General features: G+C 32.4%; 1 protein-coding gene and 1 long non-coding RNA gene across 4 annotated transcripts in view; one reads left to right on the top strand and one right to left on the bottom strand.

Annotated features, from left to right (window-relative positions):
* Naa15-16 (N-alpha-acetyltransferase 15/16) overlaps nt 1–19,300 on the bottom strand; it is a 100,492-nt gene that overhangs the window by 59,568 nt on the left and 21,624 nt on the right. The window lies entirely within an intron of this gene.
* Nucleotides 1,053–3,224, top strand: LOC148231799 (uncharacterized). 3 transcript variants are annotated; one of them, XR_015810681.1, is made up of 3 exons: nt 1,053–1,603; nt 1,680–1,794; nt 2,008–3,224. It is a non-coding gene; the product is annotated as an uncharacterized LOC148231799 (long non-coding RNA). The 3 variants fall into 3 exon arrangements; XR_015810680.1 differs by having other exon boundaries at nt 1,053–1,596; XR_015810679.1 differs by having other exon boundaries at nt 1,053–1,794.

The following is a 19,300-nucleotide window of genomic DNA, read 5'->3' on the forward strand; positions in this document are numbered from 1 at the left end:
ATTTATTTAACCAATTAGTGCAAAAAATCAATTAATCACCTTTAAAATAATATTTAATTAAATACAATTATTGATTAATAATAATTATTTTAATTAATCATAAATTAACTTCAAACTTTTTGAATTTTATAAAATATGCATAAAACAATGCAGTATGAATTACTGTGAAGGCGTCAAAAGGAAAATGCTTAATTTATTTATAACTGATTGAAATAAAATCTTCGAGTGTTAAACGAACAAATACAAATACCTTTTAATTTTTTTAAATAAAAATGTGACACACACACACACCTGTTTTTGAGATAACGATAATAAAGGGTGAGACTTTCCAATATTTTGTTTCTTTCAACGAACGAATTCTGCGAATTCGGTCATAGTAAACACCGCCACAAACATTCCATTCAAAAAAGTTTTTCGAAAGAATTGTTTGTTGTAAAGGAGCGTCTCATTATCTTGAATTTCAAAACAAAATAAAGGCGCACAGGCACTAGTCACTCGGGTATATTGAGAGAAAGAACGACTATTTGTGTTACTCAAATATATAAGTTGTTTTATTCTAAGATGTTTTTTAAATTCCACATGAGAAAAATAAATTAATAAATTAATATTATACGAATATTTGATCAATTATTCGAATATTCGAGTGAGAACCATAAATATAATCTCTTGGAGAGCTAATGCAATTTATTTAAAATCAACGGAATTCTGGGAATAAACTCGTTTTTGCTTTTAAATATGCCAGTCAGAATGGATGTAATGAATTCACAATTTTTCTTTTAAATTGGCATCAGAACGTTCTGAAACAAACATATCACTAGTATTTTATTATTAACATCGTCATCATTTATCTGATAGATTAGGGAAATCTGGGAAATATAAATTCGATGTGATTGATTGGAATTATTATATCATTATTATAAAACACTCCCAGATTAGATTCAAGTGGATAAAAGCATTATTAAATAATGCCTGAACAACCGATTTATCATGCTGTTTTTGGTTACTCCACCGGTTGTTTTAATTGCTAATGCTACATTCCAGTCCTCTCGCAATGCTGTAATGATAATTATCGCGTTGTATGATATAACAGCACTGTCGAATACATGACAACAAATAAGCTGTCAAAAGGATATCGTCCGTCGCGTCAAACTCGTTTGCGCCGCGCCGGTAAGGTCGAAAGCGTTATCGACTCCACATCGAAGACGGCAAGGTCGTCGCCTAGGACGCGTTTTGTTTACTCGTTCGTCTTCTTTCCACGATGTTCGAACTTCTTAATTCATGCAAATCCGCAATCGCGGGCGAACCAGAACTGTCCACGCGTCATAGGCGGCGGGCACGCGCGGAATGCGGGAAAATCCCCGAGAGCGCGCGCGAAATATGTGACCTTTGCGCGAAATATGCGCGACTCTGTAAACAAATAAAAAGTGCGAAGAAAAGCCGGAGAGGAAACCGGTGCCGGCCGATGGCTGGCGCCCGGCTGCTTCGCGCCCATCCTTGTTCGGCGGATTCGAAGTTAATTAGCGCGAGGCGCGCCGTTGTCACATGGCGGCGGAGAATGTCGGTCATTCGCCGGTGTTGTTTTGGTGACACTGATGAGTTAGTGGTATCACCGAAAACATCGAAAACATTCAGAGTAATATGGACTATTTTGTAACACAACCTCTCGTTTTCATTTCAAGTTTAATTTCCATCATCGACGCTCATGGTTCATACTCCCGTAATCGAGTACGAATAGGTCAAGAACTTTGATCCAAAATCAGCGCTTGTCTTCAAACGATCCTGCATTTATTCAAGGTAAGACTTTAATTTATGTTTGCCACAAATACACTTAATACAGACTATATATTACAGTGCAAAAATCAGATTTGAAACAGTAACGCATACAACATATCTCACTGATCAATAAAATAATAATAATGGTCAAAATTTCCCCAAATCATTAAAATTGAGTATCCTAAGATCACGACATACAATTAACAGAAGCAAAAATGGCTATTTACTCAACAGGAAGTCACTACGAACGAAAACCGCGGAAGCACGCCGCCAAAAGCTGCCGGATTCGAACTCGCAGAAGAACGCAGTCTGGCGCAAGTCCACCTGTCGCCGCCGATCAAATAACAGGTTAACGATTGAGAAACAAAGCGCGTTTAGGGCAGTGGCTCTGGTTTAGTTTCTGCTCTACATTCTATCCGAGTTATATAACTGCGTCGGATAGATAATACTCTGTAATGGACGCAGCCTCCGGCGATGCGGCGCGCGCTACGGAGAAAGGTTATCGCATCGGCCGCCGAATAATAATGACTTTCCAAACGTTCAATCTGGCTTCAAATTTCAACATGTCGAAGACATTTCGTCGCGAAGATCCTTCGCGATTTCGCAACGAGAACATCCTAGAAATGTCAACGGGGCGGACGGCCTCGCGAGAATCGTGCATGCAACTCGTATAAGTAAAAATCGTATATCTATTATTATTAATAAACGTGGATAATACGCGTGTGTTGTTAGCGTGATTTTATTCAAGCGCAATCATGCGAAGTGCCGGGATTTACAGCTTCCAGGATGTGAATTAATATATGCTATTTTTATCGGAAGAATGTGTATGATGTCAATACCGCAATTTATAGCTGAACGTGACTTTGAAAGATATTTATTGTTATTTTTTTAACGTATAAGAAAATCTTGCGAACGGTTCAAAGGTTCAAGTTCGGCTTAAGAATTAATCATTCGTAAATTTCATATGGAGTAGGAAGTAAATAAAAAACACCTGTGAGATTTTAGTGATAAATAAGAAAGATCATTTGTAACCGAATGAGTCATAACATTTATAAGGAAAAAATTATACTACTAAAGTACATAGAAAAAAACAATAATATAAGAAACACGAAAGAAAAAACAAACATAGGAGGAAATAGTTGTCTCACTGTCGAAAAACAACATTTGTATTTTTTTCCCTAAAACGAGTTTTATAAAGACAAAAAATAGAAAAAGGAATTAAAGAAGTATTATCCTGTACTTTTAAATTACACCATCATTACTATGTTTCACTAATCACTAGCAATAAGTAAGTCTTAATAATTATACATAAATAAAAATTTGCGGGAAATGTATGTTTTTTTTTAAAAAAAAAACATTTTTCTTTGCAAAATAATGCAATGTTATATTTTTTGTTACCAACTAAAGATAAGTTGTACTAGACGATATAAATACACTAAGTAATATTAAAATGTGTTTTTTTACTTCAACTTGATCTATCTTTTATTTTTTAAGTGAATAAGTATGAAAAATATATACCTTACACCATTTAAAGTACACAAAAAAGTTTCAAATTTTTAAGACACATATAACATAATTTATTTAAAAAATGCAAATCAATGATTTTTTCAAAAAAAAAAAAAAAAAAAAAATCGTATACATATATTAGCCCAAAATGTCTGGGACTAAAAGGGTTATGCAGTATTTATGTATTTTTATTCTTTAATATTTACATAAAGATTTATAACCCAAATTTAATTTATGTTACTTTTAACATGAGAAATAAATAAGTATATGCGAGATAAATCTTTCGAAAATAAATATTAAATAGGCAATAATTAAAATAATAAAATATAAATAAATCACACCTCAATCACATAAACATCAAAATCATCAATCATATAAATCTGTTTTCGCATTTTGAACAAACAGATTTACAATTTTCTACGATTATCCTAATGTTCTTTAGGATAATCGCAACTGACAAAAAATAATGAGTAATATTTGTATTGGAATAAGAGTGGTATAATAATTTAGGAGGCATCCAGAAGCGGTCGATCAAAGACGACGTTGTCCTAGATTTATTGTTCCAAAAAAAAATATTAGGCGCCCGTACATTTTTAATTAAAATATATAATATATCGGAAGAGTAGTTGTCGGGGTATTCGAATGCTATGGTTTTGCTAATCATGTGAGTGGTACTAGGATTATTTTTTTCGGTCAAATAATACCGGTATTATTGCAATCCCTATATAAGACAACAAACAAGTCTTTGTAATTAAGTACTAAGGCTGCTGCTATATGTACATATATTTAATGTAATTTATTTAAATTAAAAAAATCATGACTTAACAGGTTAACCCAATGCGTTACGACGGTCAAAAAGCAATACATAGTGTTATTTCAATACACAAAAAAATATAATAAAAATAATATATAATATATAAAAAATTATACGAAACGGACCAGCTCCTCGTAGCTGACATTAAACAGATCAATGTGCAATACCAGCGTATTAATCTATTAACGCCAATGGGATTAATAATCATATTAAAACTCTAGTCATCAATAAAATTTTAATTATTTCTAGAAGCGAATGTTTATGAAGAAGAAAAGGCGATCGAAAAAATGCCATATACGTATGTTTGATTCAATTTATTTTTGAGTACACATATTTTTTTTTTGGATTTGTACTGTTATAATATGTTAAAGCATGCTTTTGTTGGAACCACACGGTGGGGAATCTTATTCTTGAAATGTTTTTGGAGAACATTTATTTATAATCATTGTAAAAGTGTACAGAGTAGTAAAATATTTTAATAAATAAAAATTAAAACGAAGCCGTGGTTCTAGTGTGTGTTGAACCTTCCATAGAATCAGTAAAATAAAAACATTTTGAAACAACTAAGAAGATTTCAAAAGCCAACTCTTTAAGCCCAAGAAAAAAAATACTCCAATAAGCATTGTTGTTCAAATCATTTGTAATTATGGAACGGTTGCCCACAAATGGCTACCTTGGTTAGCTAATTTTTATTTATATTGTAAATCTACCGTTGCATGCGTTACAAAACAATCACAAACTAATAACCGGACTGAAATTAGTGAAACATATTTTATTAATTATAAACTGTTATTACCGCTAACAATCACTATGCACGACCTAGCTTGATTTTATTTAATCATTTATTACAATATTCATCCGTGAGCTTAGGAAAATATAGGAAAACTTAATCTGCGATGATCGATCTAATTACAATTACATAAACACGATAAAAATTGAAAAACATTAGGGTCCATATACAATATTTCAGGTATTAGTCACAACTGATCTATCGTGCTGATTGAACCGTCACTAATTGATGCATCGGAGACGGAGCTAAACAATAACATAATTGTTTTTCAATATGCCTTTTCTCACATTTTTCGAAGGACCAGTATAAAGAATACCACACCAGCTCGCTCGATGACAAGAAATGGATTCATCAACTCGTCTATGACTGTCTAAGACTGTTTCTTATATGACATCCCCCCCCCCTGATACTGACACCTGTATTTATTGTATTTCTGTATAATTTAAATGTAATACAATAAACTTGTACAATATAATACAATAAAATTTGGCAACTAGCTGGTTGTCAAATAAGTCGCACTACTTGCCCACTAATCTTGAAACAAATATTAGAAGTTATATTAAATGTGATTTCCCATAAATACGTCTTCATTTGAGCTGTTTCATGATCTCTCATAATTTGTATCTTAGATTGGAGATTGGCAAGAAAGTGATGATCGGATATTCGCAAACAAGATTGATGAGAACGTGACGATTGGATATTCACGTTACTACATAAGAGAATGTGTGAATCATTTGAATTTCTAGGAAATTTAGGTTTACCGTTATATATTTGTATATATATAGTGTTTTTATATATATGTAATTTATATATCGTTCGCCTCAAATTAAATAATTTAAAAAGTTGGTAATTCAACGGATGAAAATCGAAGTTGATCAACTAAAGTTGCGATATACGATTTGCAATCAGTGCGATGCAATAGTAAGAATGAAATTTATTGAATACAATACAACAACAATTGCATTATAAAATTTGATGACTGTCATAATCCAATGAGTCAACAATCTCATATTTTATTAAAACACTGTCAAAACAAATTCCGTGAAACTTAGTTTGTACCACGCTTTTTGTATGCGATGTTACTGCTTCACGATGGAACCCTAAGCAGATTGTGCAAACTACGCAATACATAATGTGAATTTCTGCAATAGATAAGTGTAAAATTAATTATTTTTTCACACTTATTCAAAGGGTCTGATACACATAGTCACACAATCATGCACAATACACATTCATCAAAGTTAGTCAACGTTGGTTAAGTACCGATCGTACGGTACAAACATTGCGTAATACGTAACGTTGCTTTCCCTTTTCGATATCAGTTAGACATGCACATACACATGAAACGACCGGCCGGATGCACGCCGAGTGACATAATCGATATTCGCTCAATTACGTACGTGCACAGACCGAGATGATGGTGCTCGTCCATAGCGTCTGTGTCGATTGAGTCATCAATGTGTATCGTCCGCATTCCCAATCTTGGAAACGGAAAACAATGGGAGCTGCGTCACGTGAGGAAAGATATATAACGCGTTCACAAATATGACAATGATGTAGCAGAGGTGAGAACATAAGAATAACATCATTAACATCTCCGTAATAACACACTACAGAATCGTTTCGACACTCGGTACATATATATTTAACGACACGCAAATAGATTCGGGCTGTGCGCACCGCACCGCACATGCTTTTGATACATAATGTATAATATTATCATTATGTTTTATGCACGAGATAGATATAACCATGTAATCAATGTCCGTTCACTTGCATGTATGTTCAATGAATTACAAATATAATCGATCAATAAGCGATCTATATAAATGACGATGAAGTTGTTAAAACGTTTTATAAACATGCACATGTATAATGTGTTAACAATATAATATAAATCATATTAAACGTATTAGGGGATTTTTTTCAACGAAAAACCATCTTATGAAGCGTGGAAAACCATTATATAGTGGAATCAGGTTTTTCCCGATTACCTCAAGTATTGATTAAATAAATAATATAGAATTTTCACATAAACTATAAAAATACATACACTAGCGTGCAAAAAACGCATTACTTCTTGATATCATCAAGAATTCAAGATATATCTGTAATCTTTTATTGGATTTTTCAGATCTTTTCATCACTCATTTAGGGGTATGTCTTTGTATATTATTTTTATGTAGTTACGTATCCAATTGACATTAATGGTGACAATATTTATAAAAAATTCTGTGTATTCGCAATTGGGTTATCGACAGGACAAATTTTATTAACTTGTCGATTAAAGCCAATCATCACTTCAAATTCTTTCTTTTAAATAAAAATAACTACTCTTTAATTTATAATTAACTCTAAGATCGAGTGATACTAGGAATATGCTTTCGTGATACGCGTAAAATTGTACATTACCAGTATTATAGTACGATGAACAACCCTTATATGTTTAGCTTAAAGAAGGGTGTGTATGCAGTCATATTCCTGCCAAAAAATGCGTCTAACATGAAATGGGCCAATTTATATAAAAGCTAGCGTTTTAAATTAGATAAAAGTGCCGCTCTCTGATGAGAGTAAAATAAATTTATTCAGATGGGGTGCACTAAATTTACTGTCAAGACATAGCGAAAATGTCTTATGAAACTGTGCGATATCCAGAGAGGCAAATGATCTTGGGGGTGCTTCTCATATTCTGGAATGGAAGGTATCCACTTAATCGATGGAATAGTGAAGGCGGTGTATTATAATTTTTTTTTTATCCCTTTTATGGAAAAGCACGTGGTATTAAATTTAGACTGCAGCTTTATGGATTTTTCTGCAATCTGTCATGATGTTTTTTTATTATTATTTTTATGTAATACTTGAATAAATAGTAATATTTATAATACAAATCTTAAGAGATTGTATATTTTACAGTATATATTTCAGTAAAGTTATATTTTTACAAGTATAAACATAATATTTCACATACTGTTCCAGGGAAATCATATCGGAATACATTTCACGTGTAGATATATGTATTCTTACTATCGAAATTACCGAAAATATAATTCGCTAGTAAAATTATTTCCTAGATTTTGCTAATCTCACGGTTGAATATCGTGCGAATAAATGTGCGCTACTTTAGAAATCAGTATTTATACATAAAGTAATACGGGTACTACCCGTTCCTGTTTCCCAGTATATTGTCAGAACCGACAAGTTAACTGCATATTATTTTTATTAAATAAATTCGCATAGCAACAATGAATAGACACATGTTACAAATGAATTAAATTGTATGTAAATAATATTTTACACGTGTTGCTCATTAATACACATGTATCGTATTTAATATTTAGTATAAATATGGAGCGATTAAAAAAAATAAAGGTCATTAACCAGTCGTCACAACGACACACCGCCTCAATTACTCCTGGCTTCCACAACAGCAGCGCGCCCCCGGAGAGCGGGCCTAAAAGTGGTGACCTCCCGACGTGAACAGGACTGCGCGAAAATATATTTGTTATATATATATATTATGCTTTTGGCCATCGTGACGCGTGAAGTTAACCTGTCAGATCACGATGGTATTAATTTTAATAAATAAATAAAATTGAGCTAGATCGTAGATATTAGGTATAATAGAGAACATAGAGAATATCTTAAATGTATTAAAAAAATAATGATATTAACACAAATAATTGTGTTAATTTCAATTACAGAAAAAATCGACATTATGTGGAGCATATGATACGTTAACGCTCTTAAAATAATGTATGGCATGAAATATGCGTAGTGTTGCGCATTCGCCGGTCGAGAATTAAAAGACTCAAACGCGCGGAGTGGCGACAAACCCCTTTCTCACGACGCGATTTTCGCATCCAGTCATAAGAACTAGTAATTACCGATCGATAATTACCAATCGCTTTTGTCACATACACGCGCTTACAATACAAACGATGACACGCTTTCGCCTGGATAATAAAGAACGGGCGCGGTAGAACGAAAGCTCGCTAATTGCAAATCATTAATTTTCAATATATTGATATTATTTTTTATGTTACTCATATTTAAATATGTACCTACACGGAAACTTTACACTTTAATGTGTTTAGAGATTGATTTGAGCGAAAGTTGACCGATTAAGTGTTGCTAACGCTGCATAGTAAAAATTAAGAGTTCTAGACAAGAGTATAGACTTTTAATAATGTAATGGGATAAAAGCTTTTTATAACATTGTGTCTTCGTGTATGCTGCACTTTTAAAATGGTCGGCGCTAGATGATGCTAGCACTATGATATTTAAAATCTTAATTTAATTATGACGACAGCGTTTCTAGTTTCCGTATAAATTTTGAATTAAAATATTAATTAGTCTCATAATTATTCCTTGAGAGAAAATATGTTAAGATAATTCTACGAACACTATGAAAATGTGTCATGTAAAAAGATAAAGATGATGACAAAATTATTAATTAAAAAGATATGCATGCGCAAAATTTCATTTTTCATTGTCTCAGAGATAAATTGTTGTAAAAAAAATACAAATCTCGAAAACGAGTAATGAATAACCATTTGCAGGATAAGACATATTACATAGCAGATATTTAAGATGTCGCTGACAAAATTAATAGACGTGGTATAATATACAAGTTTCTAAAATATATTTTATCTTTAAGTTTCTATTAAAATCATATAGAAATCAATCCTCGAAATTTTAAATACTACTCTCGGGTTGAAAAACTCATGTTCACACTTGTTAACATTACAATAACAAGTGCCACATTTGATTAAAAGCACAATATTTTTTGTTCGTTAAATTAATTAACACCACAGTAATTTCACACAAATTACGATTCACACAAATCACCGCAATCTTTTATTATTATTAATATATTTATTTACAAAAACATCACAGATACTGCATAAATTAAACATTTTTTATATTGATTTATTTATGTTGTACCCGCAATCGCGCTCGAGCGAGAACAACAAAGCAATAAATTTCAAAAACATCCATAAGATATTAAGAAAAATAATTAACCACACACATATTGGAAGCGTGATCGCGCAATCCTTGAACTTGACACTTGCCATCCTTAGCACAGAAGATATTTAATGGACGTGACTCTTTGACCTTGGCGGCTTGCAGCATCATTACGCCCGTATTCTCGCGTTATATAACGTCTAGAAGAAAAAACCCGGCTATAAAAAAAGTACAACAAATTGCGACATCGCCCGGCGTGTATTAACCGATGATTGATTAATGGTTTTCCGGTAGATCACTAGCGTGCGTTCCCATCGCTACCGGTACACGTATAAAAAATATATATCTCTAAACAATTTCCACAATCTAAAGACCTATTTAATATTGCGGAGAAAATTGCGGCTTAATGATATGATACGCGCGGTCGAGTTACGTAAAAACGGTCGATAATTCGAAATCAATTATTTTCAAGAAAGAGAGACGTTAACGGTCCAGTCGAGAAAGCTGCATGAAAGTGGAAGTGTGCACTCGGGAAGGAAGTGTTAAGATGCGTTTATTATTATGTATATGGAAACAAGTTAAGTAACGATGGGAACTTGCGAGAAAATCGGTAAAACGTAACGAAAATAAACAAACGTAAATATGCACGTAACGAAGCATAGCTATCGTCTGAGCTACCATAACACTTCAAATATCAAGCATGTAGTTAAGAGTTACAAAGATATTTCTATAGCACTTAAATAAAAACAATTTTATTGCTTGTATTATGGCGAGCTTTTAACATTTTAAAATGTTGAAAAACTGTTGACGCAATCTAATGTATTTTTTACATTTAAAAATTATTGATTGAGATTGAATTTGTTAATAAATATTTCGCTAGATTTTGCACATTTTCAGTAATTAGGCGTAAAGATCATAGGTAACGGATGTAACGTTGATACTAAAAAGTAAGTAGTGTTTGTTGTTTAAATTCCACAAATTACGGAAAAGAAGCTAAAAATTAACTGCATAAAATAGGTAAATAGTCACCGATAAAATTATTAAAAAAATAACTAGGGAAGTAAAGCATTTAATTGAAATCATTTAAACATCAGATTATTGAGAAATGATGATTCAATTATATTTATTTATTATTACAAATCTGACCATCGTGACTTTAAGGTTATCCCAATGCGTCATGATGTCCATTATAAAAAATGTTTTATTTAGCACTTTATATATAATATATGATACATAAATACGTATTCTATGCATCAACCCAAACATATACACATACTCTTTAACATACATATTATTAAACGATTATGACGCATACTTAAAATATATAAGCCCTATATATTTTTTTCTAGCTCTTCATAGATATCGTCAAAAATATACTTGTTTGGCAAGCTCATTGAGAAGCTGGATAGCTCGTGCAAAATAAGTGTTCTCAAGCGCTGACATTCTAGCCGCGCGGTGAAAGAATAAGGGACGTGATCGCGACTCCATAGGACACTTTAAAGTTGAAAGTCGCGAGCATTGACGGATTGTCGACACAACCACATTAGCAACTTCAAAAAGTGCTTCATTGAATAGACGCGTCGCCTAGAATGCAATGAATTGTATATCAACGATCCTAACTAAAAGGCACTATGATCCAAATACGGATACAATTTTTTGCTTTGAATCCTCTTCAACAAGGAATGTGGAGAGAATTCTGAAGTTCAATGTGTTTCATTGTAGAGAAATACTTCTGACAGTCCTTTCGTATTATTTGTTCGAAAAATATTACTTCAGAAATATTATATTAATAAAACATTTTTGTGCAATCTTTTGATGTGGTTTGTAATATATACATATATACATATTATCCAATACTTCTTGATCATCAATTTGTACCCTTTTTTATGTATACAAGTCACTTGAAAATTTCCATATGTCTGGGAAAACATTAATTATATCATATGTTGAGTATTGATTTGAATTAATTTAAAATAAATAACCAAATGGTTGTCGATATTCGCGAGGCGCCTTTGCACACGTTTAACGTTTTTTTTTGCATTTCAATCCTTATCGTTCAATTTACGAGCGCCGGCCGCGACCGGTGACAAAACGACGGCCTTGCAAGGTTGCATCGGGAATTCCTCCGGCGTGAGGTGTTCGCCGAAGAATGTTCACCACCGGTCCTTTTCCTCCACAGGCGATCCGGTCCGGCGGTTAATTATAGAACTCGCCGGAATTCGTCTTCCCATCGAGGGTTCAACTCGGAAAGTAAAGTTCAACGATCCGCAGCGAAGGAGTTACGCAACGAATTCCGAGGCGGTGACCTATCGCCGGCGTTCTTCTTCCTGCTCGCTTCCGGTCGGCCTTGGCGGAAAATGGCGATGGGCGGCCGTCGAACTTGGTCTCTCTGGTTGACCGCGTTCGATAATGCGCGAAGGACGTGAGGCAGTACCAGTGCTGCTCTTCGCACTCGAAATCGATTACATAATAACGAGCGGCGTGCTTGCCGCCCACGCCGCCCACGAGTGTTTAGATGGAGTGACATTTTGCTCAATTGCTGCAAACTGTACGTGACTCATCGAAAGCTCTCCTGGCAATCAAAGCTCTATAATAAATCGTGACACAGGCACGATATAAACGGTTCAATTCATTAAAAAAAATTCTGAGTGTGACCTCTACTAAATACATACAGCGTTTCAGCTAAGAATATATAAGAGTATGATATTTTTAAAGGTAATCGATTCTTTAATGACATTAGCAAATGGCAACAATCCTATGTGGAGTGAATTCATATAATTATAAACTAGTTGTAATTATACTTCCTGTAACAGGCGACAATATCCTAAGAAGACTACACATTCCTTTTTAGATTCGAATTCCTAACCATATATATTTTATTAGAAGTGTTTTCCTGTTTCCTTATATATTAAAATTATAAACGCTTCATGATCATTACACAGAGATTGTATAATAATATTGAGTTTATGTGAGCAGTTTAGTTTATTTGTATGCGACTTGATCAACAATATCGTTGGTTTAAAGAAAAAATACTTATTTTATAGTCAACACATAATGAGATTCTCTTCTAAAAATAATTAAGAAAAAGTTATGTTTTGTATAAATAAGAAATATAAAGACAATTTTCCCGTTAATTAATTATATCTTAAGACATAAAAATCAACTCAAAGAAATTGTGTAACACAAAATCGCCACTCCCTTTGTGCATTCTTATACCATAAAAGGTTAGAACTTTCAAGCCATTGATACTATAATATATTTATTCTGTACATACAATTCCGTAAATTATAATAAAATAATAATATAGATCTTTTATGCATGTTTAACCTTTAGAAGTCCAAAGGAATTTATGTCATGCTCAAAATATTTTCTAAATTCTGAAGCGATTTTAAATGATTTAATGATAAAATTTCCAGTTACTCAGAGATAATTTTGTCAATATATTACAGTGATTTTTTTTATTATTTCCTAACCATTTTACCTGGAACTGTCAAATTACTAGAATTCTTCGTAAAATCTGTTAATCCATCGATGGATTTTGGAAACAATTTTTTGACCAGTCTGAGCCAACTGCTCAAAACCAAGACGTGTGACTTGTTATTCATGGTTCTCAATTTAAAAAGTTTTGTTTTTACTTTTACGTACATATTTTCTCTAAGTAAATTAAAGTACTGTTTTTAAAAAAACTTAATATTTAAACAATATATTTTAAGAGCATTAAATTCCGAAATATTTTGAGAGCATATATTCAAACAGAATTTTGATCAATAGGAGAGCGCAAAACAATTATCACTTCTCAGAAGTCAAAAATTCACGTCAAAAGCAATAAAGTCGTGTCGGCGCCGTTGCGTCGCAGTGGAAACGCTTGGTAACGAGCGTTCCCACTGCGACGGCGGCGGCACGACTTTATTGCTTTTGAGATTATATGCTGTTCTAAAATGTCTATGAAACTTAATTTGGCGAATCGTACATTTGCTATTCAAATTTAAACCTAACCTACACGAATTAACCGAACCCAACTTGACTTAATGAAAGTTCTAAATCTAATTATAGTTCTGGAAGTTACATTAAGTCAAGACCAAAATACACAGTAAGTCAACTCATCTCCCAGGGAAAATAAGCTGAAAAAGTACAGACAAATCTCGCATATTGCTCCATAGTTCTTCTGCCTGGATTTTTGACTTCTGAGAAGTGATAATTGTTTTTTGCGCTCTCCTATTAGTCAAAATTCTGTTTAGATATCCTTCGCAATATTGTTATAAAAAGTCTTAATATGAAGCGAGCGTTTACACCGCGACGGCACGATTTTATTGCTTTTGACGTGGATTCCAATCAGGGACCCTTTAAATTTGACCAGAAAAATGCATGTCATTTAATGAAATACTATGAATCCTAACCACTAGTTCAAAAAACCGAATGACAGCACGATTTTATTGATTTTAACGTAGATTCTAAACAGGGACGCCACCCTAAATTTGGCTAGAAAATGCATGTCATTTATTGAAAAATACTATGAATCTTCACAAAATCGAAACATTAAAAAAAATAGAAAAGATTATATCTTCTAATTCCGCTAAAATAAATTTTAGCGGAATTAGAAGATATAATATAGAAGAATTAGTTTTTTCTTGTTATTATCTTGTATGATCATTAAATTATTTAATTAATTATATTTATTTAAAATGGCTTGAACTTGGGACAACACTTCTTAAAAATTTGTACTACAAAGGAGCAAGCTTTATTGTGGCTCGTAAAATCTGAGAATACTAATGGAAGTAAATTTTCTTAGTAGAAAGCATAATATTGTAAAGTTGTGTCTTAACCCTTTAGACGCCAGTGACGTGCCTGCACGCCAAAGCTGTCGGACCGTCAAACGCCAGCGCGTGCAGGCACGCAAATGTTATTACGGACACATTTATTAATAAATTTGATTTTTTTTTCGTTAATTTAATACAGAGACATCTATTAAATGGAATGTGATCGTTAAAATGTGCAATTTTTGAACCATTCTTTTATTATTTACGATCGAGCATACAGACGTTGTTAGGGCTGCTACAATATTTTTTTTACAATATTAATTTTTTGTAAAAAAAAACATTTGTTGAATTAGAATTTTGTTTTTGTTTATATTATAACATTATTGCCATATTTACTTTTTTTTTAATTTTTTTGACAAAGTTGAAATTTTTTAAATATATGAAGTAGCCGCCATTTTGATAAAAGGTTTTGATTAAAACAACGGAAATTATCGTGTCCCATACAAATATTAAAAACAACCAAAAACATATAATATAAACCACATACAATATAAATTACATATAATATTTGTGTGTGGCAGCCCTGACAGTGGTTTTTAAAACTTGTTATTTCTGTGCTTTTTTTTCACTTTTATGGTAAAATTAATAAAAAGGAAAGTAAACAGTGATTTTCCAGGTAAATAATGTTCCTCTTTCATAATAATTTAAAGGGTTGAAAATGGTGGCCTACAGAGCAAATTCATAGAAATTTGCTTGGCGTTGAACTGGTTAAATAAACTGTTTTGTGATTAAATAAATCAGACCGCAGTGGATTAAATTTAAAAAAAATGTTGTCCGGCAAAGCTTAATATTTACATTTTAATACAAATTTATACAGCGTCGATTGCGTGCATTTTTTTGCACAGCACAAATCTGAGATTTACCAAAAAAATCCTTAATTCATAATACGTACACATTCACAAATCAAACGTTAAGTTTTAATAATGTTTATACGAAACGCTCATAAAAATTAACGACACGAAATACTTCTTTATTGCAGGTAATCGCATGACAAAACACCATCTCGTGAAAGAAAAAACATCAATTCGGAAGAATCAGTCGCATTAATTGGACAATAATTCAAACCCTGATCCTGCGTTATAACATCGCAACATGCGACATTAACTTTTTGCGGGAGCAAGCGATTAAACTGCTAATCCGGAAGGTTATAACAAAAATCGTAACAAATGGAATATTTTAATTTAAGTAATTTTTATAACCAGTAACTGACTACTTAAGATTGCGTTTTATATATCATAAATTTCTAGTTAGTTGATAGAACATACTATTATATTTTTTATTATTATAGAGCCTTTATTACCTCCGAAATTTAATGTAATTTTATGAAAAGTTAATCATAACCACAGCACAGCTAAAAATCACAACGAATATAATGCGACTATTTTGGTCACAAAGCAAGATATTTCTTCGTCAAAAACTATTTTTTTCATCCCTAAGCGGGGTACACTTGGACCCCAAAATTCTTGCTAAATGTTACTATATTTATTAAAATCTATAAATATATCAAATAAATAATTAAAAATAGTATTATTTCATTATTACTCAAATTTGAATGGGGTTACTTTATACCCCACTCCGGTCCACGGTCCCATTTTCTAAATTTCTATACTCAGAGGTTAAATAAAAAATAAATATAAAACTAAACACCTTGAATAGCGGCAGTCTATTAACACCAGGAACATAACGTTATACGAGTATTAAATATTAATTTTAAAACTGATGACAAGTCCGGGAAATCCCGGTCGCCTAGCAGCTCCAGCCACGTTACATAACTCCGACGATGACCGGCGGAATGCACAACAGCCGCCGAATCGAAGGAGCGACCGTGACGTCCGTGTTTACTACGATTATGCAAATCCGTCACACCGACGAGCGACACACGAGCGTGACACCGAATCGGACCCGGCTTCGGTGGGGGGAGGTCGTCCAAGTAAGGGACGGGTCATCCGCGGCATTCCATACCGCGCATTCCTCGTGGCGTCGGCCAAGGCGAAAATAAGGCGGCGATGGGCCCCAAAAAAAATAATACGCTCGCGGTTTTCATCTGCAACGACACATGAGTGGTCGCAACGGTTAATTTGCGTACGAAGAAAGTAAATTACGTGAGCCGACAGGTTCAACAACCGGCCGGCGGTGCCAGCTTGACGGACGCAATCTGTAGTTATTGGGGAAAAAATTATAATTTAATGAGGAAAAATCGGTGGAATATAAAACAATAATCGAGTCACCGGACGTACCTAATTAATAGGGGACAGTCCCGGATTCAACAATTTTGTCCTGCATCAGTAATCATCCGGAAAATCCCGAAATCATATTTGTGCAAATCGTTTTCTGCAATGAAGTTTATTCATCTCAATTATTGCATTCGAATTCAATCAAGTTAAAAAAAAATGTAGACCTACCAGACCGCAGGTTTTGCTAAAAGCCCATTTGAGCGGATCAGAAAGCACTTTGCAAACGGACCTGAACAAAGAATACAATCAGTGCCAATACAATACAAAATGAAATTCGTCTACGGGAAGCTGGACGATTTTTTAATCATCGTTGTTACGCAAATTTTTACGCGGTTAAATATACAATTAATATACAATAGCAAATAGTCTCGGGGTTAAATCATCACATTGGCCAGACGATCGAGTTCAGCTGGACTCGCACCAAGTCGAGTATCGACTAAAACGACCCTTCGGAGATCGAAAATGCAGCCACTATTCACTTCACATCAGATCAGGTCCAGTTCAGAAGTCACCGGGATACAAAAGTTTGACACAAGAATACGATAATAAATACATATACTAATTATTGCAAAAATTGTACATACATTTCTATAGAATTAAAGGCATACATTACAAGGCACTCTTTCCACTACATATTTTATAATGAAATTTTTCAATAAATAAGATCCTTATTGATGTAAAATCCAAGATATTTGGCTTTATTCGACTTTTGCAAAAGTATAAAAAAATTTTTCAGACAAAAAATTTGAGCAATTTTATTGACTTAATTGTGAAGTAACTGATTCCACCATACTTGCTATGGGGCATTTTTGTGAAATGGATTGTGACTTAAGTAACAGATTTTTAGATTTACAAGAAATTGCTTTCCCACCCTGGATAATACAACCGATATTGTTAGATATAACTGATGTAGCTATGCATTATCAAGAAGAACTTTTAGAATTGCAAAATGATGAATCTTTTAAAACACTATTCAACATAAAAAATACAATGGCGTGTTTGTGTCGAGACAGAAACAAAATACCTAGTTATGACAAGTTTAGCAAGAAAATTACTGTTACCATTCCCATCGTCATATTTAGTTGAATGCGGCTTCAGCGCTGTAAATAATTTGTAATTGAAAAAAGAAATTGTCTGGATATCACAAATGTTGGAGATTTAAAATTAAAATTGACCAAATTAGTACAGCATATAAAAATTCTTTGCAGCACAAGGATCGCATTAATGTCCATGTTATTTTTTAAAAGTTGTATATGTAATATTCCATACATTTGCTTACACGTAAACCATCTTTTTTGTATATAAACATTTTTCATTAGTTTTAAGTTGCTTTTCCTTGATGTTTTTGAGACTGGTGTAAAAATAAATATATAATACCATCTAAATTAATAATATAAATATAAAAATAAAAGTACTCGTGAAGAGATTTTTGTTAAATTTTCCTCTATAAATAAAACATTAACTACACTACTAAATAGCGCAAATAAATAATTTAAATTAATAATTACACATATACTTAATAACTTAAAATTGAATTTACTTGTAGTAAAAAATGTCAAATATTATAGTAATTTAAATTTTATTTTACATATTTACTCGCGAAAGTCAGAATAATAATAGTTTTAACTATGTGCATTTTTATTTTAAACAGTCAATATTTTTTAAGAATTCTTTTAAAAATACTGTATTAAAATATATATTTAATTATTATAAATTAATTTTTCATTGTTTTATTACTATAGAAACAATTAGAATATTTTTAGTTTTACTATTCGATAACGCGTAGAAATTTCGTGATTTTTTTACTGAGCGACTAGATAAATAAAGCTTAGGAAATCTGGTTAAAATATTCCACTAATACTTTCCTCCAATGTCAAAAAATATTTTATTTGTTAGACAAATATACACTTGTAAGTCATTACTTTAAAAAAATCATTTTTTTTAACGTCTTATTTATAAGGAAACTGTTTCTATAATCAAAGATTACAATTTAAAATGACATTACATTAGTAAACATAGTGAAAAATTTGAAGAGCTTCGAAGAGAATTGCGTAAAAAAAACAACAAAAAAAATCATTTTAAATTACCAGCGTGTTTTTCTCAACTTTATTATGGTAAATATTGACATATACCAATATATTTACCAAAATGTCAGTTGAACTCTATCTGGTTATTTTGATGAGATATTTTCTGGTTATTTTCCATACGAGCAAATAAACAAAGCGTGTGACTCTCTAAACTTTGTTTTTCTATCAAAAAAAAAACAACTGGTGTTAGCTTTATTTTATTCTAACGTGTTTCTATCATTTATGAAGGTGCGTACTACAAATACGCGCCGATTTGACGTATTTTATTATTCATAATTGCCATTATTATAAATGAGAACTTTTAACTATTAATG

This window comes from Plectrocnemia conspersa, unplaced genomic scaffold, assembly GCF_051122295.1.
Source record: "Plectrocnemia conspersa isolate PC_06_02 unplaced genomic scaffold, ASM5112229v1 ptg000009l, whole genome shotgun sequence".
Classification (NCBI taxonomy): Eukaryota; Metazoa; Arthropoda; class Insecta; order Trichoptera; family Polycentropodidae; genus Plectrocnemia; species Plectrocnemia conspersa.